This window comes from Natrix helvetica, assembly GCF_964273705.1.
Source record: "Natrix helvetica genome assembly, chromosome: 4".
In the NCBI taxonomy this organism is placed as follows: Eukaryota; Metazoa; Chordata; class Lepidosauria; order Squamata; family Natricidae; genus Natrix; species Natrix helvetica.
The window spans coordinates 54,915,882-54,931,977 of NC_138550.1; the positions used below are offsets into that span (position 1 = coordinate 54,915,882).

General features: G+C 41.1%; 1 protein-coding gene across 9 annotated transcripts in view; it reads left to right on the forward strand.

Annotated features, from left to right (window-relative positions):
• Positions 1 to 358: 358 nt before the first annotated feature.
• DYRK1A (dual specificity tyrosine phosphorylation regulated kinase 1A) overlaps positions 359 to 16,096 on the forward strand; it is a 176,364-nt gene continuing 160,626 nt past the window's right edge. For 3 of the 9 annotated variants that reach the window (XM_081951505.1, XM_081951504.1, XM_081951500.1), the window contains exon 1: positions 2,290 to 2,897. The gene's annotated coding sequence lies outside the window, so the exon portion shown is untranslated. Of the gene's footprint in view, positions 2,227 to 2,289; positions 2,898 to 2,993; positions 3,228 to 5,346; positions 5,437 to 16,096 lie in introns of those variants that run through there. The other 6 variants (XM_081951508.1, XM_081951506.1, XM_081951501.1 and 3 more) reach the window with 3 other exon arrangements.

Below are 16,096 nucleotides of genomic sequence, written 5' to 3' on the forward strand. Positions count from 1 at the left end.
GGCCAATTTTTGCCCTCCGGAGCCTTCAGGGAAGCCTCCTGAATGTACCTGAAGGCTCCGGAGGTCGAAAATCAGCCCTAGTGACAAACTAGAAGTTACAATTCCTGATCTTCCTGCTTGTCCGTAGGTCCGTTTTTCGCCCTCTGGAACCTTCAGGTAAGCTGAGGCCTTCAGAGGGTGTCCTGGGGGGGAGGCTGTTTTTGCCTCCCTAGGCTCCTAAAAAGACTCTGGAGCCTGGGGAGGGCAAAAAACCTGTGCCAAAAGTGGAGGGGGGGTCGCTGGTCGGGTGCACATGCACGCAGGGTGGGCGCGCATAACATTATGGGTATGGCACGCCTGCGCACGACCCCCTTGCATTCCCCCCGCTTTTGGCACGGGAGCCAAAAAAAGTTCGCCATCACTGGTCTAGAAGCTGTTAGGGACTGGGTGGAGATAAACAAACTAAAGTTGAATCCCAGCAAGACCAAACTGTTGTTAGTTCAGAAACCTTCTAGCACGTAGCCTGCCAAAATGATAACTCAGCATGGGGAAACACACCCCACAAAAGAACATCCACAAATGGGCTGTCCTCCTAAATTAACAGCGACTATACAAGATGAAGCTCTTCTTGAAGTATAATAATTGATAAATATCACTGATAAATATCTTCATCACCAACTGAAGCTGAGTATTGCAACGTGCTTTAGACTGGGCTTAAAATTTAAAACTATAAAGAAGCCACAACATTCCATCTATTAGTGGGTCCCCTATATCACTGGTTTTGTGAAAACTACACTGGCTACCTTAAGGTTTCCAAGTACAAAAGGCTGGTTTTGACCTATAAAGTACTTTATGGCTTGGCCTCCAAGTATCTATGGGGTTGCCTAGTTCAGAAGGAACGAATTCACCTGTTCTGAAAGGGTATGTTGAGTGTCTCCCCCACCACCACAGGTGAGATAAGGAGTGGGGTTTGAAGTTCCATTTTTCTAGCTCACCTTTATTATAGAACTTACCTTGAATATTCAAATGATGTGTCCCCCCCCAACATTTTTGGGGAAATTGTCAAAAGTTGTTTTTTGGGGGACATGTTTTTTTGGTTTGATATTAGTAACCTGCAAGGACTTTTTGTTAAGCCAGCAATATAGAAATACCATAAATTAAGGCAGCCAATTAGAGCAGAAATTAGAAGAGTGGTCCTCCAGATGCTACTGGATTTCAAACCCTTTCACCACATTGGCCATGCTGGCTGTGGTTAATAACTTTTGTTGACAAAAATTGTGTGCCGGAAGGATATGAAGTATCTATAGCATTATTTGCACATAAAAATAAAAAGTTCAATGATGAATGAATTCCAGTTGTAATCACTGATGCATCTTTCAGAAATTTGCAAGTTTTGTACCATTATCAGTTGATCTCTTGCAAGAACCCTATAGTTTATAACAGAAATTATATTGGTGTCCAGCAAAAATATAGAATACCTAGAGTCCCAGGGATAGGCGATCATTCGTTTGCGCTTGTATAACAGAAATTAGCAATCACGAACAGAGTACAGGTTGCAGAGTGAGGGACGCAATCCCGCCTGTTGGAGATTTACTTAGATGATAATCATACAGACAGTAAAGATTGCAATCTCGTGCTCCGGACTTGATCCACACGTACGACGGATATTTGTGCTTGAAGCTATTTTGACTGTTTCCCACCATCTACATCCATAACAAATCCAAAAGCAGACGAAAAAAGGTAGTAGCTATTGCTTGCGTGGAACAGGTTCAGTTCTAACCTTGGAGCATTCTTCCCAGATTAATATTGAAAAGACTTAACTCCTCCTCATTCAGTCCGTTCCGAAAGAAATCCACTTGGATGACGGAAACTAGCGACCACGTTCCTCCATCAAGCGCTAACGACCACGAAAGAAATCCGTCTCGGAATTTATATCACAGAATTGGGAACCGAATGAAGCAGCAGTCGCCAAGGCGACCAAGCTCCGCCTTCGGCCATGCCTTTCTCCCCTCTCTTCTCAGCACCGATTCCCGCCTGGCATGGGCGGGACTCTTGTGGAGTGATTGACAGTTGCTATAGTAACAGGCTCTTCTCGTCGCCATTTTGTCAGTTGGGCTTTTTTAAAAATAATTTTTCTTCCCGCCCGAATTATAACTTTACGTGGATTATTTTTTTCTTCAGATTTCGGTGGCGGAGGGGCACCTTCCCTTTGGACAATTGCACCGGGACGAAGCGGGAGGACTTCGGGTGCGCGCGTGTGCGGTCTGAAGTGATCTGAAGCGCAGTTCCTGAGAAGCCGGCTCGGCGGCGGCGCTCAGAAGGGGGAGGAGAGCAGGCGGCTGGCTGGCTGGCAGCAAGCAGGCAGGGAGGGGGCGCGAGTGAGTTCCCGGGGGCTCTGTTCGGCGCTGCGCCGTGCTCCCCTCTCGCCCGTGCCGCTCTGACTCTCTCCGCTCTCCCTGGCCTGGGCTCAAGCAGCAGCTCTTGAAGCCGCCGCCACCACCGAGCTCTGCCCGTGCCCCGCTGCCGATCGCTGCGCAGGTTTGGAACGCGCGCCATTTTGTGAGCGATAGAAAATCTGCCCGGCCAGGAAACGCCGCGGATCCGCCCGCCGGGCCGGGCTGCCCTCCTCCAGGAGAGGGAGGTGCGCGATTGGCTCCGCTTCGGGGCCAAGGCCCTGCTCCCTTTTGCACGGGCCCCGAGCGTGTCGGGAGAAGTGATCCACGCCGGGTGGGAAAGACTGCGGAGAGGCTGCTGGGTTGGGCCGCTGGCTGAGTAGGGTGATGAACTGAGCCCACCACCCTCCGCTGCCGCCACTCACTCCCCTCCTGAATCCCGAGACAGGAGGGAGGCCTTGGTCAGCACAGGACAACTGCGGCAGCCCGGACAGTAAGCAGAGGCGGCCACCGCCCCGATATACGGTAAGTGGTAGGGCCTCTATAGTGGGCCGCCGGCTCAATGGCATTGGGAGAGAGGGGCCGCTGCCATCTTGAAGAGGGAGCCTGGGCCGCTTCGGTGGTTAAGCAAACGAGGAGGAGGCCGACCTAACGGAGGGAAAAGCAGACGCCGGTTTCTTGTACCCTTTTATTCCCAGTTAGCTTTGCAGGGAAGTTCTGTTCTAAGTTGTGAAGGTGACGCTGAGGCCTTTTCCCACCTGGGTAATGGATTGGTTCTGGTAACTCGGCGTTGCTCTTACCTGGCCCGAGGTGGAGGAGGAAGAAGTTCTGCGCTTTCCGCAACCTCTCGGGCAGGTAGGCAGAAAAATCGGCAGGTTTGAATTAGCACCTGTTATAAGAAGAGACGAATGTAGGGACTAGTCTGTTAACCTCCTAGGTACTGGTATAATCACTGCAAGCCTTCTATTTTTATTCATCTAGGGTCATTGCAGTATATACATATTGTAGAGTCTTGTCACGGGAAGGTCTTAATTTTAATATAAAAAGAACTAAAAATAAAATAGATTTAGTATCAAATAGCAGCTTAAAAGAGAATTTCACTAGAATAAATGCATTCAATTGATTTCTAAAGTACATTTTATCTTGAACTACACCTACTCAGATAAGCATTGATTTCTACAGAATTCTGTAATAAGACTGGACATTCCAGTCAAATCAGATTATTTCTCCATGGAGACTAGGTTATTTATTATACTTTCATCAACTTACCAGAAAACACAAAATATACTTTTATCTTCTGTAAACTCTAAATCAATACTCCATGGTTTTGCCTAACTACATATACTGAATATATTGTTTAACTGCACATACTGTTTTAGGTAAATTCTATCCCTGGATTCCACATAAGCAGAAATTGAACTCATTAAGGATACACTTATCAAGGTGCAAATCTTGTTGAAATGAACAAATGAAATTAACATCTGAATATGACTCCTGTACACATAGGACTAGGATATGTCTTGATTTCCAAATCAATCAGTTCTTTGATTAGAACAAAAATTGAACTTCTTCCGGTGTAACTTCATAATAACTGATTAGGACTATGGGAGAGCAGTAGATAATTGATTAGGCCATGTAAAAAGGATTCAATCTCAATTCCAGACAATTGTATGTGTGTAGTTGTTTTTATTCTGAATAATTTGCTAAAAGAAGTTAGTGTAGCACAATAATCATTTTATGATATGCTATATTACATTTGCTTGAAAGTAAAATTTTAGGATGGGTACATTGCATTGTATTTCTGGTTAAAAAGAAGACTAGGAAGTGGTGTTCTTCTGAAGTGTATTGTTGGAAAATGTAGGTTTTATTGCAGTAAATATCTTGTATAAAATTCTGTGCAATTCAATATTTTAAGTCTAAAGTTGACTTAATTATACTTCTAAAAGTGCTATGTCAGTGGCAGGTACTATTTGAAAATTACAACTATTGTAATTTTCAAGATCAGTCGCACTAGTTAGAGATTGGTTCATCTTGCAGTTCTAAAAATAGTATACTTTATTTGATTTTTAATAAAATTATGAGTTTGTTCAATTTAGGCTTACTTGGTTTTGAATTAAATTTATAAATTCTTAAAGTATTTGTTTTACAGAAATGCAAGAAGCTAAAAAAGGTTTGCTGCTAGGATGTAGAATTAGTGTACTATAGTTTTATGTGTGCTTACTTAGCAATAGATCAAACTTTTAAAAGTGCATTTTTCTTCTTAGTATTGTATTTGGAATTGGAGCCTAACTTCTGCATGTGTTAGAAGCAAATCAGTTGAGCTTAGTAACTAAAATAAAATAAAATATAGGATTGAATTTATAATATAAACTTAGACCATCTTCCTTTGGAGTAGAGTGTTTTATTTTATTAGACAAAAATGCTTTAATATTGTTTTGAAGTATGTAAAACAAGGCATGTTACAGTGAAATGTAAGTAATAACTCAATTCCTTTTAGACTTCCTAACCAACTTTGCTAGAAGTTGCTTTCCAATTGGTTATTTATTATATGTATAATGAATGACTTGCATATTAAAAGATTTGTTGCCTATATCTTACATTGTTCAATTATTTTATTAATGTAAACTATCTGGAGTCCAATGATAATTGATATTATTAAATATTGGCCCTGTCACTTTATGCAATATTATAATAAATGTTCTTTATGTTTGGAATATGTGATACATAACTATGGAGATACATGTAAGAGTAAGTTAAGTCTTCAGAGTTCAAAGTTCCTCTCCTAGTTCAAAATAATATGATTAAATGCAGAACATAGATTGATATTGATGCTATATTGTAGTACCTGCACTTGTTTAGAAGTGCTCTTAATTGTAGAGTGATGAAATAAGAAGAAATCATTTTTATATGGGAAATGTTCAAAGAAAATGTTTGTGTATCTATAATATGTACATGTGTGTGTATGTTCATACAGATCAGGAATTCAAATTATTACAAATTTATACAAGATGGAATAGTGACAGATGTTATTCAGAGGCCAGCCTAATATATTTTTATTCTGAAAGTAAGTCTTGATGAATGCACTGGTCTCTTCCCTTTCCCTGTAAAAATGCATGATTTATATTGAATATTAACTGCACAATTCCATATTTGTCTTTTCAGAAGTGATTTTATTTGTAATCAGAGATGTTTATTTTCTAGTAAATGTGTAATGTTGCATCCAAGCAGGGCAATCTTAAAATTTCTGTTGGAGTGCTCCAAATTGGGGGAATCTAGCAGATAGTTTTTGCAGCTACATTTTCCTATTTGAGATTTTACCTGTTTCTTTAATAATTTACAGGAGTAATCTGACAATGTGTAGTGTAAGACTGCAATCTAAATACAATTTTTAAAAAATACTTACAATAATTAAATCGCTACTACTCTTGTATTACTTTCAAAACTTAGCTTGACAGCCCAATTGACATGATGTAGATTGAGCCTTTTATAGTGGTTATTTATAATACTTATCTTCTGGTTCTTATAAAATATATAGTCAAATAAAGTTTCTTTTATTTAATTTGACATTGAATATGAAAACATGAGGCAATGAAATAAGTTAATTTTTCTATTATTTTAATTTTTGCATGAATACTGCTCTATTTAGAATACTTTAGAAGTATTTTCTTTAATGTGGAAGAGTGTACTATAGTAGCGAACAGGATAGATTGCAGAATTTATGCATCACAATTTAAAATTCTGTATGAACCAAGTTAACAGTAAAATAAGTTGAATACACTTTGTTGCTTTTCTGGAGAATGAATTCTGGTGGTTATTTACTTAATGTATTTGTTTTTTTTTATATCTTGCATTTATTATTTTTACAAATAGCTCAAGATAGTGAATATATCCAACACCCCTTCTTTTTTTTACTTCCTATTAAGTGGATATAGGGTTGCAACCTTAATATTTAAAATTTGGAATATGTTGCTTACTATAATTGTAAATAAACCATATGAAAATTTAGTTTTGTAAAGCTGATTCTGAAAGGGGTAAAAAAAATTTCACAAATACTTTAAGTAGTGTTGGAAAATAAATAAGTTTGTTGAACAAGATCTTTCCTGTTGTCTGATAGAGTCATATATTTTAAATTCTGAATTTTGAAAACTGAGTATAATAATTACTGTTAGGATTCTATAAAATAAATCAAGTTTACTACGGAATCAATTTCACTTTTAAAGTTATTGCTGGTCTGTGTGTGTCTGCATGTCTGTATGTTTCTGTGGTCTCAGGAATGACTTTCATCATCAGTAGAGGCACATCCCTGTTGTATATCAGTCTGCTTGCTATACTTATAAATTAGCTTCAACCTTTGATTCAGAAGTGCTGTATTATCTTATAACTGCAGGTGGTCCTCAACTTACAACATTCATTTAGTGACTGTTCAAAGTTACAAGGGCACTGAAAAAGTAACTTGCGACTGGTTTTCATACTTACAACTGTTGTAGCATCCCATTCTCATGTGATCAAATTCGGATGTTTGGCAAGTGATTCATATTTATAACAGTTTCAGTGTCCAGGGTCCTCTTGATCACCTTTTGCTTCTTCTGACAATCAAAATCAATAGGGAAGTCAGCTTCATTTATCTGTGTATTAACTTAACTGCAGTAATTCACCTAACAACTGTGGCAAGAAGGTTTGTATAAAATAGGGTAAAACTCACTCTTGTTTAGCAACATAATTTTTTCGCTTCATTGTGGTTGTAAGTTGAGGACTACCTGTAGTAATAAAGTCTTCGTGAAGATTGTATTTCATGTAAATTCAACTGCAATATTGCTAGTTGAGGGAGAGATTTTTTGAGCTTGGGCAGAGCTGCTTTGGACCATTATGTTTGAAAGAGCATTATACTGCTGACAAGGGTCAGGTGCATCAAAGTGCAGTATGTTCCAATAGTATCTGCTACTATGAGTAGTATATACTATTAGTAATACTTAAAAATAGAAGAGAATAGATTGGAAAAGAAAATTAAACCTATAATATGATTTTGATCAATTAAATTTTGAATAAATAACGTAAAAAATAGAAAGTATAAGCTTTCCTTTGACAGATATTTAATACCTCAGCTCTAAATGCATTTTCTTATAATCAAATCTGTAGCTTTTATCTTATGGAGATTTTATTTGGAGTCTCTATAAAGAATTCAGTTGAACAGTGTTTCCCAAACTTTGTTCAGAATAGAGTTCCACAACAATTGAATAATGATTGTATGAAAAAAAAATCATTGGTTATGTGGCTTCTTGGCAACTGTGTCAAGAATCTATTCTAGAATTTCCTGTCCCACCATAGAGACACAATGTGATTATTGGTGCCCATTATTAATGTTCTTTGTGTGATCTGGTCCAGTCCAACAGTTCTAAAAGTTGAGGATATGGTCTTCTCTTGGCAAAGACAGTTTGCTCAAAAAAAAAAATGGTTACTGAGTACACACACACACCACACACACACACACACACACAGAGAGAGAGAGGGAGAGAGAGAGAGAGAGAGAGAGAGAGAGAGAGAGAGAGAGAGAGAGAGATGTTGCAAAGAAGACTGCTTGCTGCCATCTCATTTACATAAAATCTTGTGAAGCAGCATCAGTATTACTCTCTCTCTAGTGTGCAATGAGGATCTGGTATATACATTTGATCAAAAGTACATGCATTGGTTTGAAAATGATTTTTTAAAATGTTTATTACTGTCTTATTTGTGAATGGTTGCTACTGAAGAAGTTGCTAAACAAGGACTGATTGTATTAGCAGTGCCGTTTTAGAGTATCTGCATGATTTCTGCTTTGCTCTTTTTAGGATATTTCCCACGGACAAAGAGTAAGATAAAGGTAAAGGTTCCCCTTGCACATATGTGCTAGTTGTTCCCAACTCTAGTGGGTGGTGCTCATCTCCGTTTCAAAGCTGAAGAGCCAGCGTTGTCCAAAGATGTCTCCATAGTCATGTGACTGGCATGACTAAAAGCTGAAGGCGCACAGAGTGCTGTTACCTTCCCACCAAAGGTGGTTCCTATTTTTTTTTTCTACTTGCATTTTTACATGCTTTTAAACTGCTAGGTTGGCAGAAGCTTGAACAAGTAACAGGAGCTCACTCCGTTATACAGCGCTAGGGATATGAACCGCTAAAGTGCCAACCTTTCTGATCGACAAGCTCAGTGTCTTAGCCATTGAGCCACTGCGTCCCCATGACAAACAGTACTTGAGTGAAAAATGCATTTGTAATTGTTGTTAGACCAGCTTGCTTAGTAGCTGTATATTTGAAAATCAAACTTAATTTCTAATGCTCAACCGAAGAGACTTCCACTAAATGAATTTTGGAGCAACCTACTTCAAGAGTGTTCAGATAGTCCTTGACATGATAACAGTTTGTTTAGTGACTATTCAAAGTTAAATGGCACTGAAAAATGTAACTTATGGCCGTTTTTCACAGTTACAGCCTTTGTAACATATGATCAAAATTCAGATGCTTGGCAGTTGACTCATATTTATGATGGTTGCAATTTCCCAGGGTTGAGTGATTCCTTTTTTGCAAACTCTGACAAGCAAAGTCAACGGGAAAGCAAGATTCACTTAACAATTGTGTTACTAACTTATCAACTGCAGTTATTCACTTAACAACTGAGGCAAGAAAGGTTAAATGGGGCAAAACTCACTTAACAAATGTCTCAATTAACAGCAGAAATTTTGAGCTCAATTGTTATAAGTTGAGGATTTACCCGTATAATAAAATGTGCAGCTTGAATGTTTTTCATTTATATTTAATATAAATACATGAAACAGGATTTTCATATTTTCTTCTAATAGGAGAAAAAAAAATCAATTGACTTAATACTATAGGATTCAACTTTCCATTGTTACTTTCAACATTAAATGGCTTGTGATCAACTGAAGTAAGAATAATCATCCTGTTCAAAATGAATTGTGCAAAAAAATGAGTCAATACTGCATTCTTTTTTAAGTAGCTGTTGTGAGGAAAAGTGCTTGTAAAACTAATTAAGGTTTATCGATGTTAATCACTAATTCAAGTTTTTCTTCGTAACTTGGTAATTCTTTAACATATTCTATTCAAAATTTTCATTATAAAAATCTGTTTCTGAATTAAAATGTACAGGTAGTCCTCGGGTTATGACCATTTGTTTAGTGACGGTTTAAAGCTAGCCTTTGTAGTTCACACTATCACAATGTTCATGCATCACATGATCATGTTTTGTGATGTTCTCTACTGGATTCCCAGAAGCAAGTCAGTGGGAAGACTGCCAGGATGTTGGTAGTCATGGTCATGTCAGATCCCCATTTATTGACCTGTGTGGTTCTCATTCAGAAATGGGCAACCATGACTGCTAGGATTGCTATTGCTAAGCAACCTGGTCATGTGATATCACACTTTACAACAGTGTCAGTTAGTTCTGGTCCCAGTTTCCATTGTAACTCATGGAGTATTCTTACCTGTATGAGTTTAGTAATTTATTTGAAGCTCCAAAATTCTCTGTTGCAAAATAAATTTAGAACCACTATAGTTTAGTATATTAGAATAGAATTCTTTATTGGCCAAGTGTGATTGGACACACAAGGAATTTATTTTCGGTGCATAAGCTCTCAGTGTACATAAATATACCTTCATCAAGAGTCATAAGATACAACACTTAGTGATAGTCATAGGATAATACAATACAATAGTAGAGTTGGAAGGGACCTTGGAGGTCTTCTAGTCCAACCCCCTGCCTAGGCAGGAAACCCTATACCGTTTCAGACAGATGGCTATCCAACATCTTCTTAAAGACTTCCAGTGTTGGGGCATTCACAACTTCTGGAGGCAAGCTGTTCCACTGATTAATTGTTCTAACAGTCAGGAAGTTTCTCCTCAGCTCTAAGTTGCTTCTCTCCTTGATTAGTTTCCACCCATTGCTTCTTGTTCTACCCTCAGGTGCCTTGGAGAATAGTTTGACTCCCTCTTCTTTGTGGCAACCCCTGAGATATTTGAACACTGCTATCATGTCTCCCCTAGTCCTCCTTTCTCTTAAGCTAGACATACCCAGTTCCTGCAACCGTTCTTCATATGTTTTAGTCTCCAGTCCCCTAATCATCTTTGTTGCTCTTCTCTGCACTCTTTCTAGAGTCTCCACATCTTTTTTACATCGTGGCGACCAAAACTGAATGCAGTATTCCAAGTGTGGCCTTACCAAGGCATTATAAAGTGGTATTAACACTTCACGTGATCTTGATTCTATCCCTCTGTTGATGCAGCCTAGAACTGTGTTGGCTTTTTTGGCAGCTGCTGCACACTGCTGGCTCATATTTAAATGGTTGTCCACTAGAACTCCAAGATCCCTCTCACAGTTTCTACTATTGAGGATACTAAATAAGCAATCAAATCGTATTATATTGATATTAACTATCAATTCTAAATATGTTTACTTGACATGAACTGATAGCCAAACATGCTTATTTAAAACCTTATGGAACTGAATCTAATTAAATTCTGAGTAATGTATCATTGAATTTCTCTCACATGAAGTTCTGCACATAAAAGGTTTTGGTCTACATGGCAAGAAAAAGTGATGATCATGATAGCAGTTGATGATTTTTAAAATTGATTAAATTCAGAGATCCAAAATAAATCATCCAAATAAGTGTGATGAAAGTGTTTCAGATTCCAATACTTGTATTTCATACATCCCGTTAGACATAGTCATAGACAATAGAATGATCTGCAGTTGTACTAATGACAGTTAACTGATCTTAGTTTTCAAAAGAAAAACAATACAGATTATCAATTTCAGCAGAGCTATTGCATCTATAGAAAAGAGACACTGGAATAAGTAAACATTTGGTCTGGGATAGCAATACTATGTAATAGGTGTATTTGGGTTGCAGTTTGAAATATTCTATGTGTTTAGAAATGAAATTAATGTGTTAATAAATGTATGCTAACTGAAGAAGAAATAAAATTTGATTATGTGCCATCAAGTTTCTAGTTCTTAGTGACCACCTATTTATTCTAACAGTGTGTCCCTAATCTGGTCTTTCAAAAGTGCCGGTCATCACCACTGTAAATGAGTCCATCCCCCTTGCTACTAATTGTTTTTCTTCTTCTATCTTTCCTAGCATTAGAGCCTTTTCCACAGAACTAGGCTTTGCATAATGTGTATGAAAAGTAGCATAATGTGTCATTTGTGGCTCAAATGGAAACTCAGGATCGATTTGTTCAGTGATCAATTGGTTTGTTTTTTTGGTATAATATTCTCAGGAGTCTTTTCTAACACCAAAGTTCAAAAACATCAATATTTTTTCTATCCTTCAACTTTCACTTCCATAGGATGTCACGGGAAATTCCATGATCTGTAGGATCTAATCATAGGTTTGAATATCTTTTCCAGGACTTATGCAGCTGGTCTACCAAGTTCTAGTCTGTAGCCTGGCCTAATTCCAGCTCTCCCACCTCAGTCTGTAATTTTAAATTTCACGGGTTGGTCTTAGGCTAAGTTTTTAATTTTTATAAACTTGTACAGGGGTTTAAAGTTTAATCCGATTTTAATTATATTTATTATTATTTGTATGGTTTTTAATTTGGTACCTGTACACCGCCCCGAGTCCCTTCGGGAAGAGGGGGCGGTCTAGAAATCAAATCAAATAAATAAATAATGTATTTCTTGACTGCTGCTTCCTTGATTGTTGAGGGTTGATCCAAACAGGCAGAAGATATCCACCACTTACGTATCTTCATTGTCAATTCTAAGGCTGATAATTCTACCTGTGGTCATTAGTCTTGTTTTAGTCTCATTTTTTTAAAAAATTGGCCTTTTATTACTAGAGCTTGTAGATCCTTTGCATTTTCAGCTATCAGAAAGTATCATCAGCATATACAAGTTATTCATGTTTCTTCCTCCAGTTTTTAAAACATTTTTTTCCAATCTTTCATCTGCATATAGGATGAATAAATAAGGAGAGAGTATGCAGCTTTGTCTGATTTCTTTGGAGTCAGTCTGCTTCGCCATGTTGTCTCTGTACTTGCCTTCCTGTCCTGTGTATAAGTTTCTCATGAGGACAATGAAAACTTCTGGGATTCCCACTTTTCTGAGCAGATTCTATAGCTTGATGTGATTGACACAATTGAAGGCATTTCTGTACTCTATGAAGCACATACTGATTTCTTTTTGGTATTCTTCGCCTTTCTCAATTATCCAGTGTGCATCAGCAATAATGTCTTGTATTTTCTAAAGCCGGCTTGAGCATCTGGCATCTTTTTCCCCATGTATGGCTCTAAGCTGGTTTGATGATCCTAAGCGTTGTTTTGTTAGCATGTGAAATTAAGAATATTGTCTGATAATTTGAACATTTGAATATTGAACAATAATTTGAACTGAAGACTTCAGTTAAGTCTTCCATTTTTTTGGTGTTGGAATGAAGATTGACCTCTTCCAATCTGCTGACAATGATATCATTTTCCAGATTGCTGGCATAGCATAGTTAAAACTTTTATTTATTTATTTTGTTGCTTGCTCAATTTCAGTAGGTATTCCATTAATTCCTGTAGTCTTCCTTACTTGGTAATGACAGTGCTGATTTAATTTCACTTTCTAGTACTAAAGATTGTTAAAGGTAAATAAATACTTTCTAGGCCAGTGATGGCTAACCTTTTTCTAAAGGTTTGTAAAAATTGTGTGCACGTGCACTATTGTGCATGCACACATGTCCTGCGCATGTGCACACAACCTCCCCCATGCATGTGTGCATGACACCCCCACACGGGGGGGGGGGAGTTTTCATCCTCCCCAGGCTCCAGATGCTTTCCTGAAGCCTGGGGAGGGCAAAAAATGGCTTGGATAGGGGTCTCTCCCACAATACTATCCGCAGGCAGGGGGCGGCTCTGTCCACTATACTTGCGAGGGAGGGACGCCAGTTTCTGGCTCAGCACCCGGTCATCAAAAGATTCATCAAGGGAGCAGCCAGTCTCCTCCCCCCTATAATTCATAGGTTCTCCACCGGGGATCTACCCATGGTTCTTCAGGCTCTAACTAGGGAGCCTTTTGAACTCCTAAGAATGGTTAGCCTGCAGTTCCTAATGCTCAAAGTTGTATTCCTGATAGCCATAACATTGGCTAGATGCATTTCTGAACTAGCTGCCCGTTTTACCAGGGTAGACCTTTGCGTCTTTCACCAAAATAGGGTGATTCTCCAATTTGACCCTATCTTCATCCCGAAAGTCAACACTCCCTTCCATAGGGCTCAGGAGGTCATACTTTCTGATTTCTGTCCTGATCTTTTCCATGCTAAGGAATGACTGTGGCATAGGCTGGACATAGGAGGGCCCTCAGGATCTATCTGAAACACACAGCCTCTATCAGGAGAACAGAGGCTCTTTTTGTTTTCTTTCTGGCAGCTACCTTGCAATCTAGGGTTACCCCTTCCACCATAGAGCGCTGGCTGTGGGCTTCAATAGTGCGGAACTATGAGGCTTGAGGGTTACCGTACCAAGTGGCATCATGGCACACTCCACTAGGAGCACTGCTACCTCAGTAGAGTGGGATGCCCAAGCCCCTTTTGAGGATATCTGCAGGGTGGCCACTTGGGCTTCGCCCTTGTCCTTTATAAAGCATTACAGGTTGGACACTTTTCCTGTACACCGCTTGGAGAGTCCAAGCAATGGGTTAATTCAGTCTGCTTGCCCTTAGGACTGAGGAACTATTTTTCCTTAAGCCACACCTCCTCCTGGTGTGCTCAATCCCCCAGAATTCTTCCTCAGTCAGCCCGTTTGGACGTATTTAGTTAGAGCTCTGAGCTAAATTGATCCTTTTTTTGGCTTGGACTCTCAAATTACGTTTAAAGTTTTTCTCTACTATTCCTCCAACATCGTGAGACGTTTCTCTCTTAAATTCTGCGACTTTCTTCAGTACAATCTGCACTTGAAGGCCAGGAGGTAAGCTGGAAGGTGGTGGGGGGTGCCCCTCAGCCGATCCTCTTGGGACGGCTTCGGAGGCCTGCCGCTTGTCGTTTAAAACGGCGCGGCTGCAGCGGCGAGGTTCCTAACTCCCCAGGCCCCTCGTTTGTTATTTTCGTCGAAGTTTTTTCGCTCCCCGGCCTGCTAGAGGACCTCTGCCGCAGGGAGGAGTGGGCGATCGTCGCCATTGCGAGGCGCGTTCGCCCCTCGCTCTCCCTTAGCCCCACGCTGTTGCGGCGGCCATTTTTAGGCGCGAAAATAGCGCGCCCAGCCATGGCCGCCATTTTGCATCAGCCTCGTTGTTCAGGAGGCCGCTGGAGGTGGCAGGGCCTAGCAAGGGTTTCTCGGGCTAGGATCGCCACCTTCGCCTTTTGTCTATTTTTGCGAGCGGCGCTGGTTCCTGTGCCATTCCAACGGTCATCATACCGGCTCAGGGAGGAGGCCTTAAGTAAGCGCAGGCCTAAAGAATTTTTCTATAGTCATTCTCCTCCCTGCTTCTCCTGCGGAGCCTTGCACCCCGGTGCAGGCCCCAATCCTACCCCTGGGCCTCCGACTGGTGTGAAACATGGGATGATTTTATAGTATTGATTCGATTAATTGTATATATGGCAATTTTAACGATCATTTCGTTTTGTTTCCCATTACAGCACCCAGTCTATATCTATCCTTCTGCCTTATCATAGCCTTGCTCCATCTTGTGTGGTCATTGACTATGGACCTGCCCAGTCCTCCCGATTCCCAAGACGCTAGGCCGAGTCTCTCGCAGGCCCCTAGCAAGGGTTCCTCCTCTTCGGGGAGTGGGGGTGCGGGCAAGAGTGGTGGGGGTAGCTCTGGGAAACAGCGTTCCAGAACCCCTTCGGTAGCTGAGGCCAAGGATGCTGAAAGGCGCCAGCGGGCCCTTGACAAGCAATTCGAGAAGGCCAGACGCCAGGCAGACAGGGTGCAGTCCCTTTCAGGAGCCCCTCCCTCCCGGGAAGATCTCCAGTCGGTCCTCGCCGAGGAGGTGGAATCCCAGGACCTATCCCCTAATAGGTCATTTGCAGAGCCGGCTTCCCCGGTCCCTTCCTGGGCCTGTGAACAGGTTCCTCCCCCTGGGGATGCTAGCATAGACGATATGCAGGGTGAGGCTTCACCCCCCCTAGTAGAGGGCTTGGATCCCGATTCTGACTCTGAGGAGTTATCGCCCCGCATGCAGGAGCTAATGGCCCGTGCCATTGCCAAGGGCATCACGGAGGCCATGAAATTTAAAAGTCCTACCGCAGCGGCCCCTAGGGGTCCCAAACCCGATCAGGCAGCTCCGCCCCCAAGCAAGCGTGCTCGCCATCCTTCCCTGGAATCCTCGGTGGTCAGCGAGGCCTCTGCCATTGAGGACCCTGACCCGGAGGTGCTAGGCCTCTCGGACGACGAGGACCTTCCCCCCGAAGCGCCCGCCTTTGCGGGTCTCTTCAAGCCCAGCCTTTTTAAATCGGTCCTTCACAAGGTCAAGGCTGCCACCAGGGTGGGGATCAAGCCCAAGCCGACCGCGCCGGCGGATGATGCCCCTCCGGCTAATCCCAATGCGGTCATGTTTGATGTGCCAGCGCCCCAGCAAGAGCTGGTTCCGGTCCCGGGGCTGTTCCTCGACTTAATCCAGCGCCAGTGGGCTCAGCCAGCCACGCAATCCTCTCCCAGTGGGGTAGATAGGAAGCTTTATACTATGGAGCCAGTGTTGGAGGACCTTCTGGCCCTTCCCACTGTCGACCCGCCCATCGCTGCGCTCAC